We start from the raw sequence: 14392 nt of genomic DNA, 5'->3' as shown, positions 1-14392 counted from the left end.
GTGGAGCGGCGTGCGTGGCACAGTGGGAGGCTTCGCTGGAGGCGCGCCACGCCAAGTGACTCACACTCTGCCAGATTTGTCTGTGCAGTTCCCTCGAACGTCCTCCTCCCTCGTCAGGAATGTCGCCGCGATCAAAAGAACGTATCAGTCACTGATTGTTGATCGCCGACAAGCAATAAAGTTAGGAACACATGCAAATGCTACATGTTGCTACTAAGCGCGCCGGGCGGCGAGTTGAAACGCGCGGGGACCGGCCGCGCGCGCGCGCACGCTCGGCTCGGCTCGGCTCGCGAGGAGCCGCGTTGGCGCGAACGCGTCCTCGCGCGCGAGCCGCCCTCAGGCGGGCTGCGCCCAATCAATTGGAGCGCCCATTATTCAACATGTGCGGCTAATTTGTCCCTGGTAATTCCCATCATGGTTGGGTGATGGTCTACCGAGAGAGATAGAACAAAGCCGAGGCGGTCACGTGACGCGGCCCGGGGAAAACCCACGCGGCCGCAAACACACGGGGCCGATGTCAACACTTTGACCGAAGCCCGCCTCCCGTCTCGCGCCCATCAACACACACCAGCACAATAAATATTAGCAGGGATGACGGCGGCGCTACAGGAAGCAGTAAGTCACGACCAGCACTATATTTGAGCCTAACACATACAGTGGGCGACTGCTAGGAAGCCAGTGCGAACCTCTGATGTTGTACTGGACCTGTTTAACTAAATTAAGCCGTTTAAACGTCCTGGAGCCTGTGGTTGGCACAATATAAAAGGAAAAGTCACTACCTCATCCACACACATTTGTCAGTGCAGGCGGATACGGCAACATGTGTGCACACACGGGCTCTGTGGGCAGCGGCGACTGCACGGGTGTTAGAGGGGCGCCACTGTGGTCGGACCGGGCCGTCTGGGAGCATAAAGTGGCCCTGTCATGGTTCCCCGCTCGCCTGGGTGGTCCTGGAGGCCCGGACAGGGACGGGCGGACCCATCCTGCAAAGGTGAGACCAGACACACACACACACACACACACACACACACACACACGGGCCGAGCCTCCATCCGTGTGGTACAAATATTTTGACAGACGACAGGGCGTCTCCTCTCTCTGACTGGGTTCCCTCTGTTGTTGGGCCCGGCTCAGCCCAGGACAGGCCCGGTATGTCCAAACAAGACCCCGATGAAACCCCAGGCGCTTTTACAGCCCGCCGGCCCTCGGCCCCGACTCGACGATGAAGCGTCAGACGGGGACGAGCGGAGGATTCTTTGGGCTGCGTCGAGGCCAGAAGCAAGAAGTAAAGTGAGATTTCAACACGCAGATGCACCTCAAGTACAGATAGAGGCGTCACTCTGTCCGCCATCTTGTTATGGGTGCCCATAATGTGGTCTGGGCTTTGCTTTAATGCTTTTAATGCTGAAAATGACCAGTTCCCTCGCCTTATAATGAAAAGCTGCCCAGTCAGTCACTTTCTAGATAAATGTCTGGTCCGTTGTGCAACACCTTGACAGGACGCCATGATGTTTACATCTTCCTCCTCCGCTGCTTCCAGGCGCGCGGGCAGAGTTAAGGGAGCGCCATTCATTATTGATCAGGCTATTTCCAAATGTCCTCACTGAGTAATAAACAGTCATTCAAAGGCAGTCGGTGCATTAGCGTTTGCAGGCCGACAGCAGAGGCCTATCAGTCACCATCACTCCCAATGTGACCAGACTGATTATAGGTTCTTATTAAGCTGTATTGATTGGTGCCAGCAGGACCTAAGTGTACTGAGAGACTGCAGAGCTGCACCAGAACACTGCTCTCTGTACTATACACTATCCACTCAGTAAACACTGCTTACAATCATGCTACAGGTTTCTCAACATTCTCTCTACATCAGTGCTCTTGTCACAATAATCACAGCTGCGCATGCACTTGTGTATTAAATACATTTTTGAAGTGGGACCACAGTCAGAGACCAGAGCCACCCCACACACACCACTGGTGGAGGCAGCGCACAGGCTTTAGAAGCCATGAGGGTAACCTAGCCTGTACCACACACACACACACACACACACACACACACACACACACACACACACACACACACACACACACACATACACACATACACACAGGGAAACAAACAAACTATTCTCTCCTCCGAACCAATCATTATACCCATCCTGCCCACAGCTTGAGAGTCCTCAGGTCCACAGAACATACTTAGTTGTGGTTGAAGGAGCACTTACATCCACTCAGCACTCTTCCAGTCCCTGCCCAAGACGCTGTCTTTCTGGTGGAGGAGATCTTCTTTTATGAACTTCCTGTGATCATCCATCAGGCCGCTAAAAAGAAATGAGTGGATATGGTGGCCACAGTCTGTAACCTCAAGGAAAGCCTAATGCAAGGGGGCCTTTCTTGGCCAGCTCCTCAGCCACTGCCGCCTGAGAAGCGATTGCATCTATTATTAATGCTCCATTGGGTTTAATTTTTAATGGCGGCGACATGTAATTTACACTTATACACGAGAAATCACGGGTACAGACCAAAATAAACAAGTGTATTTATTCCAAAGGGGTGCAGTGGGTGTTATATGAGTCCCATCCAGTAGCATAAGAATCTGCAGGAACTGTGGGGAGTTTGGAAACAGCACATCCGAATGCAATGCATCACTGTGGAATATTTACTGTTTCTTAGAGAGGAACTTTTGATGAAGCGACGCCGTAGAGGCTCGTTTTTATTAGAGCAGAGCTCAAAGCACAACATCCCTCTGAGCTTAAAATATCACACCATAAAACTTCTTCAAGTCGCATGTGGCAAACGACCAAAATAAAGATCCCGTGGCTCTGGACGGGTTTCCTCACATCCCTCAGTCCAACATCTGCGCATCCACTCAAGCGTGCACACAACCGTCGCTGCATTGTGTGACTGTACGGTACCAAGCGTCCTGGAGTCAACAGGCAGTTGCACAAAGGTTCCATTTAACTGGAACAAAAAAACAGCTGTCTGTCAAAAACCAGTGCAGCCAGTGAGGGTTCAGCACGCTGTGGCTCCGTTACACTAAACTGCGGCAGTAACCAGGGATATAAATGAGGTGGTAAACTCTGAGTTAACACCTCTTAGGGTTACGCATGATGTGAACATGTGTTATGAGTTTGGGGGGAAAGACCAGCGGAGTGACCCCTGACATGTGTAACACCTCCTAATTTGTCGTGGGGAGAAGAAACGAGGGAGAGGTTCGTAAACTAACAGGCACTGGAAGCTCAGCAGAGTGAGGCATTCTGGGTAATATGATATTGATGATCAAGTCTGCTTGTATTTAGTGGAGACACAACTTAGGGTTTTATCCATTCATGTGTTGTTATAACACAGAATTCTGTGTTTTGAACAACATTTTAGTGCACTAATGCAATTTGACCACTACAAGTAAATTAAAACCTGGTAAAGAAATGGAAAGCAAAACACTAAAGGCAAATGATGCTTCCAGGGCAGCGTGTTTACCCCTCAAAAACATTCCTCAGGAGGAGGAAACAGAGTTGTTGTTGTTTTACTTTTTTATTTAAGCTGCTGTGTGTTGCTTTGTCAGCCAGGAGCCCTTGACTACGACTCTGCGGGGCTCCACCACTAGGGGGCACTGCTCTGTCTGTCTTCACAGGCTGCTCTTTGTTGGAAAACGCCTGCCCCACAGACACAGGGATGAAGTGAGAGAATATTTGATATATTTGCCACATTTTGCATAATCTTTCTAAGGCTGCTTGTCTAAAGGCTTTGTTGTTACTAACAATGTGATCCCTCAGTGTTTGCCAGTGTTTACTGCTCCATTTGTGATGTGTGTTTATTTCAAAATGCCCCCAAAACGTTATACATATTGATGCAAATGTGTATACAGCAAGTCGGTGATTAAAAGGGCAGCTACGGGAAAATGTTTATCATAATCAGCGATAAAAGGAAAAGGCTGTTTTGCGGCGTGAAACACTCACACAGCGCACAAACACGCGACACACAAATGCCACACAGCATGAAGCCCTCTCCACCGCAGAGCTCGCAGCCATGTTTTTTTATTTCCTATATTTTTTTTCCTCCTTCTCGGGCAAAACAGCAGGAGGGTTGCCTGCGCTGGAATGCTACCGGGTTTTGAGTTGTTTTAAATGAAATAGTTTGGCCTCAACACCTCCGCCCCCTCCAGCCACAATGTCACAAACACTTACATCCTTGATGGAGAAAAAAAAAAACACACGCACACACACACACAGCCCGCGATGGCGTTTGGCAGCGATAAACTGCCCGAAAACGAGGCAGCTACAGACCCAGAGCATATCTGCTGACTCAGGTTTTGGGCTGCTAGTGTTGATGCTACAAGTGCTTCTGCACAACGGGCTGGACAGGGGATGACAGAGTAGATGCAATAGATGTGCAATAAAATATATGTGAATGGATGAAAAAGAAAAACACCGGTGCAAATTGGAGGAGAGGTGGCAGAAATGATGGAAAACGGGGAGGAAAGACGAGGAGACGCGCTGGAAAAACAGTTGGGGACACACATGACGGATAGGCCGTAATCAGTGGATGTGATACAATAATGAAGCTCCAAACCACCGGCGGCCCCCGCGCGCCTGGCTCCGACGCCGCGCTGGAACCGACGCCTGCAGAAGCTCCCGCTTTATTGGAGGTGGGCAGACGTTCAAGTTTTTCTTTGACGCTCCACCCCGCAAGCCGCTTTTATGGGCCTGTTTACTAGCACGGGCTTCCAGAGATCTTTATCCAGGGCGCCTTTGATTTGCCAGATCTCCCCATCCCACATCCCATGTGCAGGAGCGAAGACACGGGCCTTTCAAGATGCACGAATAGAAATCTGGGAATCATTTCTCAGTTAGAGCTTTCTCTTGCACCCCCCCCCCCCCCCCACACACACACACACACTCTTCGTTTTAGCCCCCCCCGACATTTTCAGATATAATTACGGAGGCTCTTTGCAGATGTTCCTCCAGAGATGACCAGAAATGTGATGTTGCAACAATAGATACGACCCGAGCCCCACTATGAGCAAAACACGCTATTGCACATGATAAACTCCCAATGAAGAGCTAACAACAGACCTAAATTGCGAGGCAGCCGCTACAGTGCTAATGTGGCTGATCTCCCATAACAATGGCTGCGTTTCAAAGGCCCCAGCAAACACGTAGCAGCTGCGCTAGCTTCCACCGCACAATGTAGGTGGTCACAGCCTCGCTGTGAGCTGCACAAGACACACAAACACCGCTGCAACGCGGCTCTTCCTCGGCAGCTCTGAAATAATTAAAAGTGTTCTTTTAATCTTTTTTCAAACGGAATGTCAACAGAGAGAGCGGCGCGAAACCCACTTCCGCCAGTCCGCACCAGCACTGAAAGGAGCGAGAGGGAGAGAAAAGTCAAATAAGAAAAATACAGGGTCCAGAAAGAAAAGTCAATACACACGCTGCTTATAGCTCTACTCCGAGGACGAGCGTCGGACAGGGTGCAATTATCCTGCGTTGACACAAAAACACAGTAGCCGTAACATTTACCCATTGTTAACACCAACCTCTGTAAACTGGGCCAAGCACCGCTCCTCCTACGCAAGGAGGGAAACCAGACCCGACCAGACGAGGCCGGAACACTCAATCACGGCCGGCCGCGACACATGACCAAGGTCAACAGGAAGTTGGAGAACGGGAGGAATAACAGCGGGATGAGAGCTCCTCTCCTGGTGCACGGAGCAGTCATCAGCCACAAACAGCGGCAGGGAGTGGGGCGGGCGGCGACATCAGGTGCGTCTCCTCAGCAGCTTCATGGCGGCCGGCGTGCAGCAAAGGGGCCGCTTTTGAGCGTGGAATAGAAAAAAGAAAAAAAAACTCTGGGCCAGAACGCCTCTCTGTGGACTCGTTCACAGTCCGGCTGAAAGGTGCGATTGGGCCGGAGGCGAGCGGGAGCCAGAGGCAGGAAGCGCCGACTGGGAGAGAAGGTCAGCGGGTCTGAAGAACGCGCTCCGGGAGAGAAGAAGAATGCAACTGGAACCCAGAGCCCTCCTGTGGTTTCCTACCGCCCCCCCCCCCCTACGCCGACAGCTTCCCTTTTACTGCCCCCCCCCCTCCTCTTTCAACCTCCTCCCCTTACTTTTTCTTTTGTGGCATGAAAAGGACGAGGCTTTTTCGAGGGAGACCGTGGCCCTTGGTTCCGCACCGTGGGAGGAGATGCGGTTTCTCCAGCTGCTGTGAATCCTGCGAAGGCCTGCGCACCAAGCCACGCTTCATTTGCACGGTCACGGCCACAGTACACCCCCCCACCTCCACCTCCACCCACACAGCGCCAGCATCTCATCAGTTTGTTCATCACCCTGATATGAATGTAACTTCTGCATCACCTTATTGACTGTCTTCCTTTTCTGGACGACCAACTCTTCATTATTGCCTTCACATTCACACAACTGCATTACTGTACTGGCTTCAGTAAAAAAACAACAGATGCTCTGTTTATATGGTAAAATGAGTGATCTGATTTAAGCCAATGCTGTTCTGACACAAGCTAACAAACTGGTCCGTATATATTGGACCAGGTTCAAAATGTCTGCGACTAAATCCACCTGGTGGACCCTTTAAAACTATAAACTCTGATAAACTCTGCTGCCATGTCTCATATGATTTCCTGTACAAAAACAGTATTTTACACAGTTTAAAGCTTTACAAGAGAAAAGGCACCAATAAAAAAAGAATCGGAACTGTGGCTGGAATTTTGCAGAGCTCCGGATCAGGGCGAGGTTCATCTTAGCGTCTTGTGTGTGTGAGTGTCAATGTAATGGCCGTGCACGCGTCAAACTATGAGCCTAACTCACCTAAACGAACTGAGCGCTGAGGCCAAGCACAGACCATTAGTGCAGACAAACTGCAGACAAATAGAGCCCTTTGACATACGCTGAGACGCTGCCGTGTCCACATGTAAGTCCCGTTTACATCCCCCGCACTAAACACTGCCTACTGTGATGATCAAAACATTACATAAGACTGTGTGGTGCTGGGTCAGGACGTCTGGCTGGGATCCAGTGGCTTTCTAGAGGCCCTGCTTTCTCTCTGTACATTAGCCAGGATATTAAAGGAAATGCAGGCCACCGCAGGCTCCACTGCTGTGGTTTGCCATCAGCCGGAGCAAATCTGCGTGTTCCAGTGGCACAGACTCTGCCCAGTCTTGACATGAGGCCCGTGGGTGTGTTGTGGAGAGAGCGGAGCAGTTGGTAGGACAACTGCATGACCACCGGGTTCCGTTCTGTGGCCTGTCAACAGCTGGTCACTATAGCAATACGCGCTCATTACACTTAATAGTCACAGAGACAAAGAGGCAGGCACACACACAGACAGACACACACACACACACACACACATGCACACACACTGGGCCCTTGGGTGTTCATGGACCATTAGCACTGTGAGCTAATGGGCTATGGCAGAATTAGCCATGAACTGGCTGGCTGAGACAGGTAACATTCAATTAGCCCCGAACAGAAAGACACCAGTGCTGCGTTGCTAAGCAACATGCTCAGTGTGTGTGTGTGTGCGTGTGGTAGGGATTGTCTCTTAATATAGTTAAGCTGTGAAAAACCCAAAGTCTTTGGCAAGGTCTCACACACTTCTTTCTTCCTCCTCCCTCTCACCAGAACCATTTATCAGAGCAGAACAGGGGCAGCCTGCATGTCGTAAGCCTCTTTGGAGCCACAAACAAATCAAGCAGGGCTCTCCATCAAATGAACTTCCCACTCCACTAGTGGTTACATAAAGGTTTACTCACTCGCTGTGTAAGAGCATGTTTCAGTGGGAATGGCTTCTGATTGAACACATCCATATGAAGAAAAATGACTCGTGGAAGGGGGGTTAGTCGTCAAAGCCTTTTATTTCTCCATATGTTAAAGTATTCAGAGGTTTTATGAGTGAGCAAAATCCCTTGATTGCATCACAGGTAGGAGTCCTGCCAGGTCGAGCTGCATAGTGACACTTTTAAAAGCAGCGATGACTTTAACTTCTCGTTAGCGCATGTTGTAGCTTCTATGTCAGCTGAACCCTGTTCATGTCCAATGACCTCAAAACCAGCAGCTTTAATATTTCCCCGCGCTGCTGCACACACACACACACACACACACACACACACACACACACAGTACACTACGCTAATTAGCCCACGAACCAAGCTAACGAGCGTGGTTGCTCGACAAACATTTCAACATCAACGCGCTGCGTGTCTTCACAGGAAGCACGTGGCGCAAGTGCAGCGTTTATGCCGTGAGTCATCGTCCTTACGGCACTTTCAGGAATGTGTCCATGCAGTGCGAGACAGACACAAACACAGACACCACCATGACACAACAGTAATGCAGCTAGCGTGCACCATAGCACTTTATAGTGAACTTTACCACAGATGACAGCACCGTACCTTCTCTATGGACTAGAAGATAACTAATCAATAGCAGCACGCTTGGCCCTGCTCTCCTGCCAGGCCTGGGCAGCCCAGTAAATGCAGCTAACAGGAGAGCTCTTTGTTGTACTATGACTGGCCTGCCTCTCCGACATCATGACCATTGCTGACCGTGACCACAGGGACCACAAGGAGGGACTATTCACAATCTGGGGATCCACAGCCTCGACGAAGCCTCAGGTCAGGGCAAAATACACAAAGCAGATGGAGCAAAAAGGTTTGGCCTTCTGTTCCGCGGTGGAGCTACAGCTGGAGGAGTCACCCTTGCAACTTGACCTTCACCTCTGGACCTGAGCAGGCCTCTCGTGATCCCTGCGACCGTATTGGTAATGGCATCGATTACTAGTCCTGGACTCGGGAACTTGTGAGGGTGCGTTAGCGCAGACACGGCCATGTGTGAGGGGCGCTAACCTGATAGATTTACGAGGACGTGATGGATGCTGCACGCCTCTGTTGAGTATTTTGAATGATTCATGGTGATGACAAACACTAGCAGCCCTCTATGTCCCTACACCCTCTCAGCTCCATCTCACTCTTCTCCCTTGTGGAGGACAAAGGGGCTTTTAGGGCCCTGACAGAGATGTAGTCCGAGTCATGGGGTGACCAGCTCCCTGTAGCTCATCTCAATTACTGCTGTCATTTACTGTAGGCACAAAGGCCTTTGAGGAGCTGGGAGCCCAGGGTGACACTTAAAACACTGAAGGGAGCTGCATCTCCTCTGGCTGAAACAATAACACAAATGTAAGTCAGCGTTAGACATTAAAAAGAGGCAATAGGTGTTATTAATTAAACCACTTGGGCCGTTCTTTTGGACTTGACATATAGATTATGCATTTGATGGCAGACAATAAACGGCCTTCATGTCCAACACTAGAGGTGTAGAATTTATTGCTGCTGCGCCTCATCAGCACAGGATGGCCTGACTATAAATGATCGGTAAGTGTTTGTCTAAACGACAGGCTGTAATTTGAAATGAAGTGTAGGCTCGTCCGTAGCAGGTCCGGTCTCCCAGGGCCACTAGTGAACATTAGAGAGGCCTGCAACGCACGCGTCCCATCAATATTTAAGGACTCACTGGGACTCTTCCATTTGACATCCCAGTTGGGAAGATGCGGGCCCCCACTTCCTCACTCTTCCCTCGCTGCCCTTTCTCCCAACCCTGACCTCTGGCAGCTCCTTCGCCTGCTCCTCTCCTTGCGTCTCTGTGCATCCTTCTTTTGTTCTTTCTGGCTCACCTCCTTCTCGCCCCCCCCCCTCCATCCATTGCCCTGTCCAGCCAGCAGGCTGCCAGTGCATAGCGCAGATTGAGATGCGTCTGACAGCGCTGCAGCTGGTTCTTCTTTGGCTCTAATCACTCCCAGAGAGCTGAGCATGGTTTGATTTGGTTTTTTACAGCCCAATCTTATTTTTCACATCAGCGACATGAATGCCCCCTTTAAACCCCCCTCTTCTTACACTTTTGATCAAATTTGCACCATATGCCTTTGAAGGGAGATGAACCGACTGGCGGGCGTGCTTCCCGGTGCAAGTGGTTTGATCAGGCCCCAGACCTGATGGGGGCAGGTTCTCCAGTTCTGAGACAGTATTATATTCCCAAAATTGCTTGACTGGAGATAATGAAGGGCTATGATTTTTTGGAGCAGTGGTTGAATCCAGAAAGAGGAGGAGACAGGGACTTTACTGAGCACATGCTCAGTAGACCGTTCCTACCAAATCAGCGTCCAGAATAGGACGATATGCTAATCAAAGGAGAGCTCAACTACAACTAATCACCTCTAGCTTGAGTTCGGTCCTTCTATTCTTGCTCGCTGCTGTGGCCGATAGGATTAGAAGAGTTTTATTTCACCTTGAATTACCACTGTGCACACAATGCTGTGTAATCCATATTGAAGGACTTCTGGGAAGAGTTTGGCCAAATGGGGAAAGGAAAGGAAGGAGGGAGGATGGTGGGCTGATTGCTGAAATGAATGCCGTGTTGCCCCCATATCTTTGTCCCAATGAAATCCTTCCCTCCTTCAGAAGCCAATCAATGCCCTTATCAACTGTCTCATCAGGCTGACTGGCCAAATTAGCCTCTGGCAATTCATAGAGTGACGTATAGTTTGTGTAATCAGAGTGAAATCAACATCTAAGAAACGAGAGTATCCACTGGAAAAACAGCGAGTAGAACAATTAAATGGCCAGTGACACAGATTGGTGAAGACAATAATAAAGATCCATGTCAACTAATTGCAAAGTTTAGAAATGCACAGGTACTAAAACATAACTTATACCCTAGGAAGCAAGAATCAAATGCTTCTATGAATGAGTTTTTAATAAAAGAAACAATACTTTAAGTACCAGAGAGATGATCCTACTAACGCTGTACTGTCTGGATACTCTCATCCACTTAGATCACGCTCAAACCCAAATAGTGGCAATGTCTCTGCCAAAGCAGATGTGACACGATCAATTAACAAATTATAAAAGTATGTGAACGTCTTCTCCCAACCGTTCTGACGTTCTTTCCAAAAGGTCAACTGGAATAGCACGTCCTATCTTTTCCCCCTCTTCCTTTCCTCCTTGTCAGTGGCACCCGTGATCTGGTTCTGCTTCTCCACTGGCTGTCACCGAGGTCTCCAAACATCTGCAGAGGTTTAACGGCTGGAAAACAATCGCGTACGTCGTCTCCTCGGCGCGCAGGCACGAGCGCCTTGTGGCTCGGCATCTTCGCTAGTAGTAAGTGAAGAGTAAAGGGGCCTCGAGGGACCATCCATCTTTAATTACTAAGCTGACAGCAACAATAAGGTGATCAGGAGAACAAACACTTGTGTGGGGACTCCAGTCAGTCTATCTGTGCTTAAAAGCGCGTGTAGCTTAAACGTCCGCTGCCACGCTAGCTAGCGCTGACGACGGCGGGGCTGCGAATGGTTAATGAACAGTGCAGAGACACGCCGGTGGATGCGTGTGTGGACAGAAAGCATCCTCAACATGCTGCGTGCAGAGCGCCTATCAGCAGGCCATCACTATTGATTTATTAATGCTAGAGAATGCTGCTGCGCTAATTGAATTGAGATCCAGGAAGTCAGTTAATGTAGCTGACAGCGATACAGGAATTTAATCTCCCCAGTGCACAGAATTATGACTCTTCCCTATCTGCCCTGTCAGAGGGATAAACATTAAATCAATCTCTTCTACAACGGGCCCCTTTCAGCGCGAATGCAGGGCGGATCACAACACCCTCTCTCCGTCTTAAACCATCGGCAATCAGAACTCGAGCTGTTCAATTGGTTCATTGTCTTTTCCCTTTAAAGATAAATCAAAGTTCTGGAAAAGGCTGCAGCCTTTGGCGCGTGGAGTGTAGACACCCTGTAATTATAAGAACCTGTCATTATGAAAAGACAATGAAGGTGCTATAGCCAAAATCACTTGTAACCCAATCGTTTATTGTCACCTACATTGTCCAAGTCAGGGCAATCATTCGCACGCTTCACGCTTTATAGTCCACTTCCTGAAGTCTGGCCGGCTCAGCTGGTGTTGCGCCATCACCCCCGGCCAGCGCGCAGCCTGGAGAGAGTCAGCGTTTCTGTGTTAGACCTCCGCCACAAGCACATCAGAGCTGCCCCTGCACCGGGAGGCTCCAACATAAATTCATTAATATAGACCCGCTTTAATGTATATGTGTTTGCACAGCTGCTGCCCAGCCACGCGAAGGTAAAGCAAAGCTGTGCAGCCAGCGCTCCAGCAGCACGGCGAGGCAGACCGTCCGGAGGAGCCAACGCCAGGCAGGGGGCTGGGGGCCAAACCACTACAGTGTACTCAAAGGCACCACCACCCAGCCGGCCGAGGTGTGTGGGCCTGCATGACCCTGGACGCTCTGCCCGGACATAGAGGCCCAACACACTGATCATATAGTACATGCCTCACAAAGATTCACAGCCCAGAGAGGACGCACACGGGCGCCCCAGTAAAAAGGTCCAATACAGCACAGAGGAGATAAACAGCCAGAAAGAAGGATTCAAATATTATACGTTAATAATATAGCGGAGCGAGGGTAGAGAAGAAAAACATTTTTTTGCTCTTTCTGTTTCTCTTCTCAGTGGTTAATGGATACGTGAGTTATATACAGTACTTATTTTAGTCCCTTTAATCATGACTTTTTATCGCATGTTCTGCCAAGACCTTCCACCAGCGACTGGTCATGCCTGCCAAGAGAAATGAATGAAAATGTAGAGAAACCAAATATTTTGGAGCCACGGCTCAGAAGTCAAGCCCCATCTTTTCCTTCCCCCTTTGAAGCCCTGAAGAGCATGAAGGAGACACCTAACGGGGACCAGGTATTGTGTTCGCGCCAGGTGAACGAGAGGCGAAGCAACCGCTTTAATGGCGTTTAGTGTAATGATGATGTTTGATGTGGTTAATAATACCTGGCGGAAGCTTGTGCAACGTAAGCTTGCATAAGCTGTGTGGAGACAAAAAAAAAAAAAAGGCTGCGTCAGCGTTTTTGGCTATCTGGCTTAAGAACAGAAAAGACAACATCATTAATCATTTCTTGACGTGCCTGATCTGGAAAGAGAGAGAAAAAAGACCAAAGTTCTCCCCGTTCTAGACACAACATCCACCCGTGAATGGAACTCGGGGCGGAACTCAAACGGTTGGTTCGGCGTTGAAATAAATGAAAACCCATCACAGTAAACGCCCTGAGCCGCGCGCTGAAACAGTCCGAGGTGTCGGCCATTATCCCGGCGTCTCCTTAATGGATGGAAAGCCTGCGGAGCGGATGAGCGTCTCTGGTCTGAGTTCAGCCTGCTGCATTAGATGGGGTCAGCGCTGCGGCCACCGGAGCTCTCAGGCCTGGCCAGTAGTACTTAATGCTCCAGGGGGGTGGAGGACCTCCCTGCCCACAACGTCCTACCCTGTGCCCCCTGGAAAACCACAGCTGACCACCAGGGCACTGAGAAATGAAACCGAGGAAACCACGGGCCGGGCGAGGAGCGCCCAGCGGCGGAAAAACAAAGGGGTCGGACCTTTTGGTGGTTGGCGCTGATGGAGGTATTAAGATATTAATTGCTTTTTGACATGATTTTGTTAAGGGTGGAGTGCAGGCCTGTGGCTTCTCACGCGGCAGCCAGTGTAATGGTGGAGAGGCCTGACGGGGCAGAAGTGGTCTGGCCTGGAGCAGCCGGAAAGGAGAAACCCGACGGGAGGACTCTGTTCTTCAGGTGAGAAAAGGATCACGACTCATTGAAAGAGAGTTTTTCGAAATTTTACGAAATGCTCTGGTTTCTTTTCTTACTTTCAGTCAGGCTTCAGGATAAATACAACTCTCACATCAATATACAGTAGCTGCTTTTGGATAACAGGAAGGAAAATGAAAACTGGCCGAATGGGCCGAGCGGGCACAGAGGCCTGAACGCGTGTAGAATAGGTTAACCCGCTGAGGTGGTAGTGCGTCAGCCGGGGTGCAGCCTGCGCACAGCACACGCCAGCAGACATAAACAGCAATGCTGCAGCCCTGACGCAGGGCCGCAGACTCACACATACTCAGAGAAAGGCTAAGGTTGCACTGGGAGAAGTGAATCACTAAGCCCGGTGATTCAGGACACACAACCTATACTTATGGACTGCTGTGATCATGAAACTGGACTCTGCCTCGTGTGTGTGTGTGTGTGTGTGTGTGTGTGTGTGTGTGTGTGTGTGTGTGTGTGTGTGTGTGTGTGTGTGTGTGTGCGTATAGAGTGCAGGCAGCTGCAGGGGATGGGCAAGGAGCATTACCATAAGCATCTACGTGGATCAAGGAGGAGTCCTCAGTAATCCTGGCCTCTCTCCAGGCTCCCACACGCCACAATTAGGATTAATCCTCCCCTCTGGTGTGTGTGTGTGTGTGTGTGTGTGTGTGTGTGTGTGTGTGTGTGTGTGTGTGTGTGTCCATATGGGCGTGTGCTGCGGCTATGGGGGGCAATTA

The 14392-nt window shown here is 50.0% G+C and overlaps 2 long non-coding RNA genes across 2 annotated transcripts; one reads left to right on the top strand and one right to left on the bottom strand.

Moving 5' to 3' along the window:
* Positions 1-98: 98 nt before the first annotated feature.
* Positions 99-1853, top strand: LOC114848186 (uncharacterized). Its single transcript, XR_003784375.2, has 3 exons — positions 99-615; positions 807-991; positions 1135-1853. It is a non-coding gene; the product is annotated as an uncharacterized LOC114848186 (long non-coding RNA).
* A 7830-nt stretch (positions 1854-9683) lies between these two features.
* LOC129603564 (uncharacterized) lies at positions 9684-14272 on the bottom strand. Its single transcript, XR_008693552.1, has 3 exons — positions 12855-14272; positions 11886-11994; positions 9684-11796 (listed from the first exon to the last, which is right to left on the bottom strand). It is a non-coding gene; the product is annotated as an uncharacterized LOC129603564 (long non-coding RNA).
* Between the last annotated feature and the right edge of the window lie 120 nt (positions 14273-14392).

Source organism: Betta splendens, chromosome 22 (assembly GCF_900634795.4).
Source record: "Betta splendens chromosome 22, fBetSpl5.4, whole genome shotgun sequence".
In the NCBI taxonomy this organism is placed as follows: Eukaryota; Metazoa; Chordata; class Actinopteri; order Anabantiformes; family Osphronemidae; genus Betta; species Betta splendens.
Note: the sequence above shows the minus strand (reverse complement) of the source record. Positions and strands in the feature narration are given on the sequence as shown.